This window comes from Hemiscyllium ocellatum, chromosome 33 (genome assembly GCF_020745735.1).
Source record: "Hemiscyllium ocellatum isolate sHemOce1 chromosome 33, sHemOce1.pat.X.cur, whole genome shotgun sequence".
NCBI lineage: Eukaryota > Metazoa > Chordata > Chondrichthyes > Orectolobiformes > Hemiscylliidae > Hemiscyllium > Hemiscyllium ocellatum.
The window spans coordinates 22439981-22450072 of record NC_083433.1 but is presented as its reverse complement, the minus strand read 5'-3'; positions in this window follow the sequence as shown (position 1 = coordinate 22450072).

Below are 10092 nucleotides of genomic sequence, written 5' to 3'. Positions count from 1 at the left end.
CTGTGGGAAGCTAGAGAAGTGATTGCTGGGCCACTTGCTTGGATATTTGTATCATTGATAGTCACAGGTGAGGTGCTGGAAGACTGGAGGTTGGCAAACATGGTACCACTGTTTAAGAAGGGCGGTAAAGACAAGTCAGGAACTATAGACCTGTGAGCCTGACCTCAGTGGTGGCCAAGTTGTTGGAGGGAATCCTGAGGGACAGGATGTGCATGTATTTGGAAAGGCAAGGACTGATTCGGGATAGTCAACATGGCTTTGTTTGGGAAATCATGTCTCACGAACTTGATTGAGTTTTTTGAAGAAGTAACAAAGAAGATTGATGGGCAGAGCAGTAGATGTGATCTATATGGACTTGAGTAAGGCGTTCGACAAGGTTCCCCATGGGAGATTGATTAGCAAGGTTAGATCTCATGGAATACAGGGACAACTAGCCATTTGGATACAGAACTGGCTCAAAGGTAGAAGACAGAGGGTGGTGGTGGAGGATTGTTTTTCAGACTGAAGGCCTGTGACCAGTGGAGTGCCACAAGGATTGGTGCTGGGTCCTCTACTTTTTGTCATTTACCTAAATGATTTGGATGCGAGCATAAGAGGTACAGTTAGTAAGTTTGCAGATGACACCAAAATTGAGGTGTAGTGGACAGCAAAGAGGGTTACCTCAGATTACAACAGGATCTGGACCAGATGGGCCAATGGGCTGAGAAGTGGCAGATGGAGTTTAATTCACATGAATGCGAGTTGCTGCATTTTGGAAAAGCAAATCTTAGCAGGACTTATACTCTTCATGGTAAGGTCCTAGGGAGTGTTGCTGAACAAAGAGACCTTGGAGGGCATGTTCATAGCTCATTGAAAGTGGAGTCACAGGTAGATATGATAGTGAAGAAGGCATTTAGTATGCTTTCCTTTATTGGTCAGAGTATTGAGTACAGGAGTTGGGGCCCATGCTATGCCTGCCTCTTTGTTGGATATGTGGAACAGTCCATCTTCCGCAGTTACACTGGCACCACCCCCCACCTTTTCCTCTGCTACATCGATGACTGTATCAGCGCTACCTCGTGCTCCCACGAGGAGGTTGAACAGTTCATCCACTTTACTAACACCTTCCACTCCGATCTCAAATTTACCTGGACCGTCTCAGACTCCTCCCTCCCCTTCCTGGACCTCTCCATTTCTGTCTCGGACGACCGACTCAACACAGACATCTACTATAACCGACTGACTCCCACAGCTATCTAGATTACACTTCCTCCCACCCTGCCCGCTGTAAAAACTCCATCCCCTATTCCCAATTTCTTTGCCTTCGCCGCATCTGCTTCCAGGAGGACCAATTCCAATACCGAACAACCCAGATGGCCTCCTTCTTCAAAGACCGCAATTTCCCCTTAGACATGGTTGACGATGCTTTCCACCGCATCTCCTCCACTTCTAGCTCCTCTGCCCTTGAGCCCCGCCCCTCCAATCGCCACCAGGACAGAACCCCACTGGTCCTCACCTACCACCCCACCAACCTCCAGATACATCATATCATCCTTCGTCATTTCTGCCATCTTCAAACAGACCCCACCACCAAGGATATATTTCCCTTCCCACCCCTATCAGCATTCTGGAAAGACCACTCCCTCCGCGACTCCCTCATCAGATCCACACCCCCTACCAACCCAACTTCCACTCCTGGCACCTTCCCCTGCAACCGCAAGAAATGCAAAACGTGCGCCCATATCTCCCCCCTCACTTCCCTCCAAGGCCCCAAGGGATCCTTCCATATCCATCAGAAATTCACCACCTCCACACATATCATTTACTGCATCCGCTGCATCCGATGTGGCCTCATATACATTGGGGAGACAGGCCGCCTACTTGCGGAACGTTTCAGAGAACACCTCTGGGACACCCGCACCGACCAACCTAACCGCCACGTGGCTGAACGCTTTAACTCCCCCTCCCACTCCGCCAAGGACATGCAGGTCCTTGGCCTCCTCCATCGCCAGACCATGGCAACACGACGCCTGGAGGAAGAGCGCCTCATCTTCCGCCTAGGAACCCTCTAACCACAAGGGATGAATGCAGATTCGTCGAATTTCCTGTTCCTTGGATGCTGCCTGACCTGCTGCGCTTTAACCAGCAACACATTTTCAGCTCTGATCTCCAGCATCTGCAGACCTCACTTTTTACATGAATGCAGATTTCTCCAGCTTTCTCATTTCCCCTACCCCCCCCACCTTTTCTCAGTCTCAACCCTCAGACTCAGCACCGTCTTCTTGACCTGCAATTTTCTTCCTGACCTCTCCGCCCCCACCCCCACTCCGGCCTACCACCTTTACCTTAACCTCCTTCCACCTATCGTATTCCCAACACCCCTCCCCCCGTCCCTCCTCCCTACCTTTTATCTTAGCCTGCTTGGCACACCCTCCTCATTCCTGAAGAAGGGTTTATGCTCAAGAGAAGAATACCCCAAGGCCTCTACATTAAAAAAACAACAAAGAAGAGATTCAAGGAATGACAATCCAAACACTACAGGCAACAACTGTGGCTTAGGTGAGTTATGTATTCAGTTTCAACCCACCCACAGCCACCACAGATAATTCAGGGCCTCAGACAAACCTGTCCCAGAGGGTACAGAACTGAAAGCAGCATTGTGGCTTTCTAAATTTATTAGCATTGCTGGCTGGGCCTAGCATTTATTGCCCATTCCTAATTGCCCAGAGGGCAGTTAATAGTTAACCACATTGCTGTGCGCCTGGAGTCACGCGTCGGACAGACCAGCTAAGGATGGCAGAGTTCCTTCCCTCAAGGGCATTGTTGAAGCAGATGGGTTTTACAACAAATGACAATGTTAGAGGGGTACCTTTAGGCTAGCTTTGAAGTCCATACTTTTTGATGTTGAATTCAAACTTGATCATCTGCCACAATAGGATTCAAAGCCTTGTCCTCAGAATATTAGCCTGAGGTTTTGGATTAATCCTCCAGTGATGTTACCACTACACCACCATCACCTCTCTAATGGATTGTGATGAATTGAGGTACAGCCATACCCCCAAGCTGTCCCAGAGGCTATGATTATCTTGGTGGTTTTCATGCACGGAATTCCAGATGTAGCCATTTCCAACAGTGGGTCACAGTTTACCACTGCCCATTTCCAATCCTTTGCAGCCTCATATGGCAATGACCATGATACACGCTCATTAAGGTACTCAGAAGCTCATGATGAAGCAGAGGAGGGATACAAACCATGATAAATCTCCTAAGGAAGAACCATGGCTTGCAGTATGTGTTACTCCACACTGTTCCTGAATGGCTTCGCTCCACAACAAAGGCTGCAGGCTCAAATTCCCTCCTTTCTTGAGGCACTGACGCTGAGCGTTATGCTGCGGGACCAGGAGTAAGTACATCAGAAGGAGGAACACTGTATGGCATACCAGGTTCCCACTGTCAGCCAGAGACACAGGCCTCACAACCTGCCAGTAGATCCCAGGTGCAGTTCCAGGATTCCCAGCACACAGGCATGGTACTGGGGAGGCACTAGGAGCTGGGATCATACTTCATCTGCCCATCAAATGGTGAATGGGAGCGTTTGAACTTTATTAGAGGCCAGATGAAAGACTGAATGGGTTTCCATAATCATACCCACTGTCAAACAGTGCAGTAACTCACCCAAGAACATCAGAGCCTACAGTTTAACAGAATCTAATCCTTGTCATCATGCATGGGAACTTCAATATGCCCCGGTGATAAGTCAACGCAACCTACAGATATCCCTGTGAAAGATCCCACCTCCCCACATGTAGCAAGGGAACTATTGCTGTCCCATCCCTCCTCAACATGGGCTGAGAGCGGAGTCCAACAGAGTGAGAGGAGTGAGTGAGGGAAATGTTAAGAAAAGTTTTTACTATTGACAATTAAGAGAAATAGAAATTGGTTAAACTACAGTAATCATTAAAAGGGATTGAACAAAAACTTGAAGGTAAGTGTGGCATGGTGGCTACAGTGCCAGGGACCCAGGTTCAATTCCACCCTTAGGTGACTACCTGTGTGGAGTTTGCATGTTTGCTCCGTGTCTGCATAGGTTTCCTCTGGGTTTCTCTCACAGTCTGAAGATGTGCAGGTTGGGTGGATTGGCCATTTTAAATTGTCCATGGTGCCCAGGAATGGGTGGACTTGCCATGGGAAATGCAGGGTTATGGGATAGTGTAGTGGGGTTGGATGCTGTTTGGTGGGTTGATGTGAACTTGACGAGCTGAATGGCCTGCTTCCACACTGTAGGGATTTTTTTTTGTAAAATCTTTATTTGTATTCCCCTCCTGGGTATATATATTTTTCCTTTTGTTTGCAGTTGTCGGACACAGCGAAAAACAACAGGTGTGTAAGTCTTTGTTTGTATTCCCTTCCTGCTGATATATTCTTTTTCTTTTTTTAGATGTACAAATCTTTATTACTGGAGGGATTCTATGTGTAGTCTAATAATGAAGTTCTGTTATGTTAATGAATGGCAAATGTCTATTAGTGATACCTGTTGCAGCTGGGATCTCAGAATACTGTACTCCCGCCTGCTTCCTTTTGTAAATATTCTATTTAGATTAATAAAAATTCTTCAGTGGAAGGATCTGCTCTAGATTAATCTCTGAACACACTTACAACGTCTCACATCTAGAAGGACGCAGGGGAACAGCACCAATACCAAAGGTCTCTTCCAGAACACACTCCATCCTGTTTCGGAAATATATCAACATACCCTCACTGTCACTAGGTCAAAATCCTGGAATTTCCTTCCTAACAGCTTTCCCTACAATCCATGGACTGCAGCAATGAAAAGGCAGCTCAGCATCACCTTCTCAAAGGCGAATAGGGGCAGGCAACAAACACTGGCTTAGACAGTAACACCTACATCCCACAGAAAGAATGTGTTTAAAGCAGAATTAAAAATGGTAAGTCTATTTTTCTTTTCAGTTGTTCAGGTTCCTCTCTGTTTTGGGGGAGCGGTTGAAAGACACGTCCTCACGATTTGGAGTCTCTTTGATTCAATTCTGCAGTCATTGGAATTTTACATTTTGATGACTGTAACCTCATGGATGCTCTCTCCCACCACCTGCTGGTCAAGAAGGTACAGGACAAGCAAATGCTATTGAAACCGGTTCAGTGGAGCTCACAACTGCAACTGGAGTCATTGAGATGTACAGCACAGAAACAGCCCCTTTGATCCAACTTGTCCATGACGACCAGATATCCCAACCTAATCTAGTCCCATTTGCCAGCATTTGGCCCATATCCCTTTAAATCTTTCCCATTCATATACCCATCCAGATGCCTTTTAAAAGTTGCAATTGTACTTTTGTGGGCGGCACGGTGGCACAGTGGTTAGCACTGCTGTCTCACAGCGCCTGAGACCCGGGTTCAATTCCCGACTCAGGCGACTGACTGTGTGGAGTTTGTACGTTCTCCCTGTGTTTGCGTGGGTTTCCTCCGGGTGCTCCGGTTTCCTCCCACAGTCCAAAGATGTGCGGGTCAGGTGAGTTGGCCATGCTAAATTGCCTGTAGTGTTAGGTAAGGGGTAAATGTAGGGGTATGGGTGGGTTGCGCTTCAGCGGGTTGGTGTGGACTTGTTGGGCCGAAGGGCCTGATTCCACACTGTAAATAATCTAATCTAATCTAGCCTTCACCACTTCCTCTGGCAGCTCATTCCATACACATGCCACCCTCTGCGCATTTTATAAACCTCTATGATGTCATCCTTTAGCCTTCAAATCTCCGGGGAAAACAGCCCAGCCTATTCAGCTTCTCCTTGTAGCGCAAATCCTCCAACCCTGGCAACATCCTTGTAAATTTTTCTGAACCCTTTCAACATGACCTCCCAACTTCTATACTCTTTGTTATCAATTGATGAGGAAAACCATTTCAAATTTTACAAACCACATTCTTCAAATTTCTTTACAGTGATGTACTGTTAAGCTTAATGGGCTAATTATTTACAGACTCTAGATTAGGGTGGCGCTGGAAAAGCACAGCAGGTCAGGCAGCATCCGTGGAGCAGGAAATTGACGTTTCAGGCAAAAGCCCTTCATCATTGTTGATTAAGGGCTTTTGCCTGAAACGCCGATTTTCCTGCTCCTCGGATGCTGCCTGACCTGCTGTGCTTTTCTAGCACCACTCTAATCTAGAGTCTGATCTCCATCATCTGCAGTCCTCATTTTCACCTAATTATTTACAGCTCCAATCCAATGCCCTGGAGCCACAGGTTCAGATCCTGCCATGACATCTGATAGTGTTTAAATTCACTTTATAGAATCGCTACAGTGCAGTTAGAGGCCATTCAGCCCATCAGGCTTGCACCAACCCTCTGAGGAGCATTCCACCCAGACCCATCCCACCCCCCTCCCCCCCTCATCCCTGCAACCCTAAGCATAGCTCACCCACCTAACCTTCACATCCCTAGACACAATGGGCAATTTCTTATGGCCAATCCACACTAAACTGCACATCTTTGGACTTTGAGAGGAAACTCATGCAAACACACGGAAAACGTGCAAACTTCACACAGGCAGTTGCTCAAGGGTGGAATCAAACCCGCCCTGGTGCTGTGAGGCAGTAGTGCAAACCCCTGAGTTACCGTGCCACCCATTATTAATGAAATCTGGAATTGAAAACTTGCCTGAGTGATGGTGACCATGACACCATTACCCATTGTTGTTCAGAATCTGTATGGTTCACTAGTGTCCTGTAGGGAAGAAAATCTGTCATCTTTACCTGGTCTGGCCAATGTGTGACTCCAGACACACTGCAATCGGTTGACGCTTAACTACATTCTGAAATGGCTGAGAAGCTACTCCACACAAGGGTAATTAGGGATAGAGGCAATTTGCTGATGACACCAAAGTTGGTGGTGTATTGGAGAGGTTAATTCAGAGTACAATGGGACTTTATTCAGATGGGCCGATGAGTGGCAGATAGAATTTAATTTAGATAATCATGAGATGCTGTGTTTTTGAAAGCAAATCAGGACAGGTCACATAACGGTAAGGTCCTGGGAAGAGTTGCCGAATGAAGAGACCTTGGAGTGCAGGTTCATAGTTCCTTGAACCTGGAGTCAGAGCTAGATGGGTGGTGAAGAAAGCATTTGATATGCTTGTCTTTATTGGTCAATGCATTGAGTGTAGGAGTTGAGATGTCATGTCATGGCTGTACAGGACATTGGTGAGGCCACTTTTGGAATACAGTGTTTAATTCTGGTCTTCCCGCTATATGAAAGAAGCCCAAAACTAGAGGGCATGGGTTTAAGGTGAGAGGGGAAAGATTTTATAAAGGACCTAAGCAGTAATTTTTTCATGCAGAGGTTGGTGTGTGTATGGAATAAACTATCAGAGGAAGTGGTGGAGGTGCGTACAATTACAACATTTAAAAGGCACCTGGATGGGAAAATGAATAGGAAGGGTTTAGAGGAATGCAGGGTCAAGTGCTGGCAATTAGGACTATATTAATTGAGGATATCTGGTCGGCATGGATGAAAGGTTTGTTTCTACGCTATACATCTCTATGACTCTAAATGCTGGCCTTGCCAGTGACACCCACATCCCATGGAAGAATATCAAAAGTCATGGTCTCACTGCTAACTGGAGAGCTGCTTAGGGTTATAGAGTTTTTCAAGCATGAGAAAAGATGTCAACAGCTGAAGCAAGGAGAGTGGCCCCTGAGGTTGGCCCTGAGAAATCTCCAATCACTGGGCTGGCTTGGGAGGGCAATGGTTGCTTGGCTTGAATTTTCTGGAAAAGTAAGACCAGGTAAAAAATACTTTTTACTTGTCAAGGTAAAAAATACTTTTTTTTTGATTCTTTGCAAAGTGTAACCTCACTGTTTTGAGAATTATTTTGTGTCAGTAATTGCAGTAGGCGGGGGCAGAGTCAGAATGTTGCTGGGTCCAATTTCAGCCAGCGTGGGGGCAACCTTGTGCAACTGCTGGCTATCACCTCACCCTCCTTTGATTTTTGATTTATAGGTTGTGAGACCCACCTATTATTTGGTTTGTTTTCCATTTTTGACACGCTAGCAACAAGGATGACCTCAAAGAATGTGCATTAAACTGTGCAAGAATTGGCTGTTGCCACAAGACCATTACCTTCTCCAACTGCAACCTACTTCATGTCAGCAGCAAACCTTGCTCTCTCATGTTACACTCCACACAGCATCCCAAAACTGTGAGACTGGACTGAGGAATCAGCGTAGGGTAAAGCCCAAGGACTGAGGAGCCAAGGAAAGAAGCAAGTGAGAGCCCACGGGCTGGAGTCAGGAGAATACAAAGGGGACAGATAGCACCACAGTCAGAAAAAGGAAAGAGAAGGAGCAAATTGCGGAGCTGGAAGGAACAGCATGAGGAACTCAAGTGTTTAGAATAGACAGGCGTAAGCCACATGCAGACCCCAAAATGGTTTAACAATTGAGAGCGACACAATGGCTCAGTCGTTAGTACAGCACCAGAGACCCGTGTTCAATTCCCTCGAGCGACTGTCTGTGTGGAGGTTGTACATTCTTCCTTCGTCTGTGTGGGTTCCCTCCAAGTTCTTTCGTTTCCTCCCATAATCCAAAGGTGTGCAAGTTAGGTGGATGGGCCATTGGAAATTCAGGAATTGGGTAGAGGGGTGGGTCTGGGTGAGATGCTCTTCAGAGGGTCAGTGTGGACTTGATGGGCCAAATGGCTTACTTCCACTCTGGAGGGATTCTGTGATAAGATGGTTAATTGTAAAGTCTTAAGTTAGCCAGGAGAGAGGGGAATTGGAAGAGGCTTCATACAGAGAAACTTTGATCCTACGCCAGTGCAGTAACTGCATCTTGCAGCCGGTAAATATGCTGACCGTAGTTGCACTGTATAACTTGTTAGAGAAGGCAGACCAATTTTTCCTTTCTCAAAATTTAAGGTTTTGCATATGTTACGTGTATAAATGGAGCCTACCCATTTCCGCCATGACATACTGTACTCATGTCCGTAATCTGCCTCAATTATTTACCCAACAGTCAAATGTTTTACATACCTTTACCTTAAGGGTCAAGCAGGCAATATGGGATGCCAAGATAGACAGGGGTCTAAGACACACCTATATTGCGTTGGACACTGATGATGTTTCAAAATGGCCTCTGCCCACACTAGAGGTGGTTTATTTATGGAGGGGGAGAGGACTTAGTTTGAACCAACCCAATCTAAACCAGTCAAATACAACTGGCTTCAACCTGATGGGAATGTGCTGTCAGACAGGTGACCCCACCATTAAGTCGAAAACCAATTCAACATTAACCAAACCCACATTTGAAGAAAAATAAAGGTAAAGCCACGAGAGTTCTAGCAGACCATAGGGCTGCTGTCTCAGAGACGACTAGTGGTGATTTAACCTGAGGGTCACCACATACTCAGGCAAGGGGAGAAGAGTTGGAAGGAAAGTCCTTCGTGGTAACCTCGGCTGGTGTGGGAAGAAAACACATTCAAAGAGAACCCATTTGGCTTCAACCAAAGCCTATAATCCAACATGGTTGGGGAAGGCAGTGACATGGTGGTAGTATTGCCAGTAGTCTTCCAATCCAAAGGCCCAGGCCAGTGCTTTAGAGGAAACTGGGCTCACCACAATCTAAATTCAATTAATAAAATTGGAACCTAAAGCTGGAGTCAATAATGATGACCATTATGACTAAATGTTCTTGTGAAAACTCACCTGATTCACAAGTGTCTTTTTCGCATCCTTACCTGCTGTGGCCTACAGAAGCTCCAATGACAGCTAGTGGGTGACCCTCAGAATGGTCAGTTCAAGGGTTATTGATAGAATCCCTACAATGTGGAAGCAGACCATTCGACCCACCAAGTCCACAATGATCCTCCAAAGAGCATCTAACCCAGACCCATTTCTCTACCCTTTCCCTGAATTTCCCATAGCCAATCCAACTCACCTCCACATCTCCAGACTGGGAGGAAACCAGAGCAAACCAGCACAGACCCATGGAGAGCATTCAAACTCCACACAGACAGTCTACCAAGGCTGAAATCGAACCTGGGTACCTGGCACTGAGAGGCTACAGTGCTAACCCCCTACTGAGCCACCATGCTGCCCCAATTGAGGA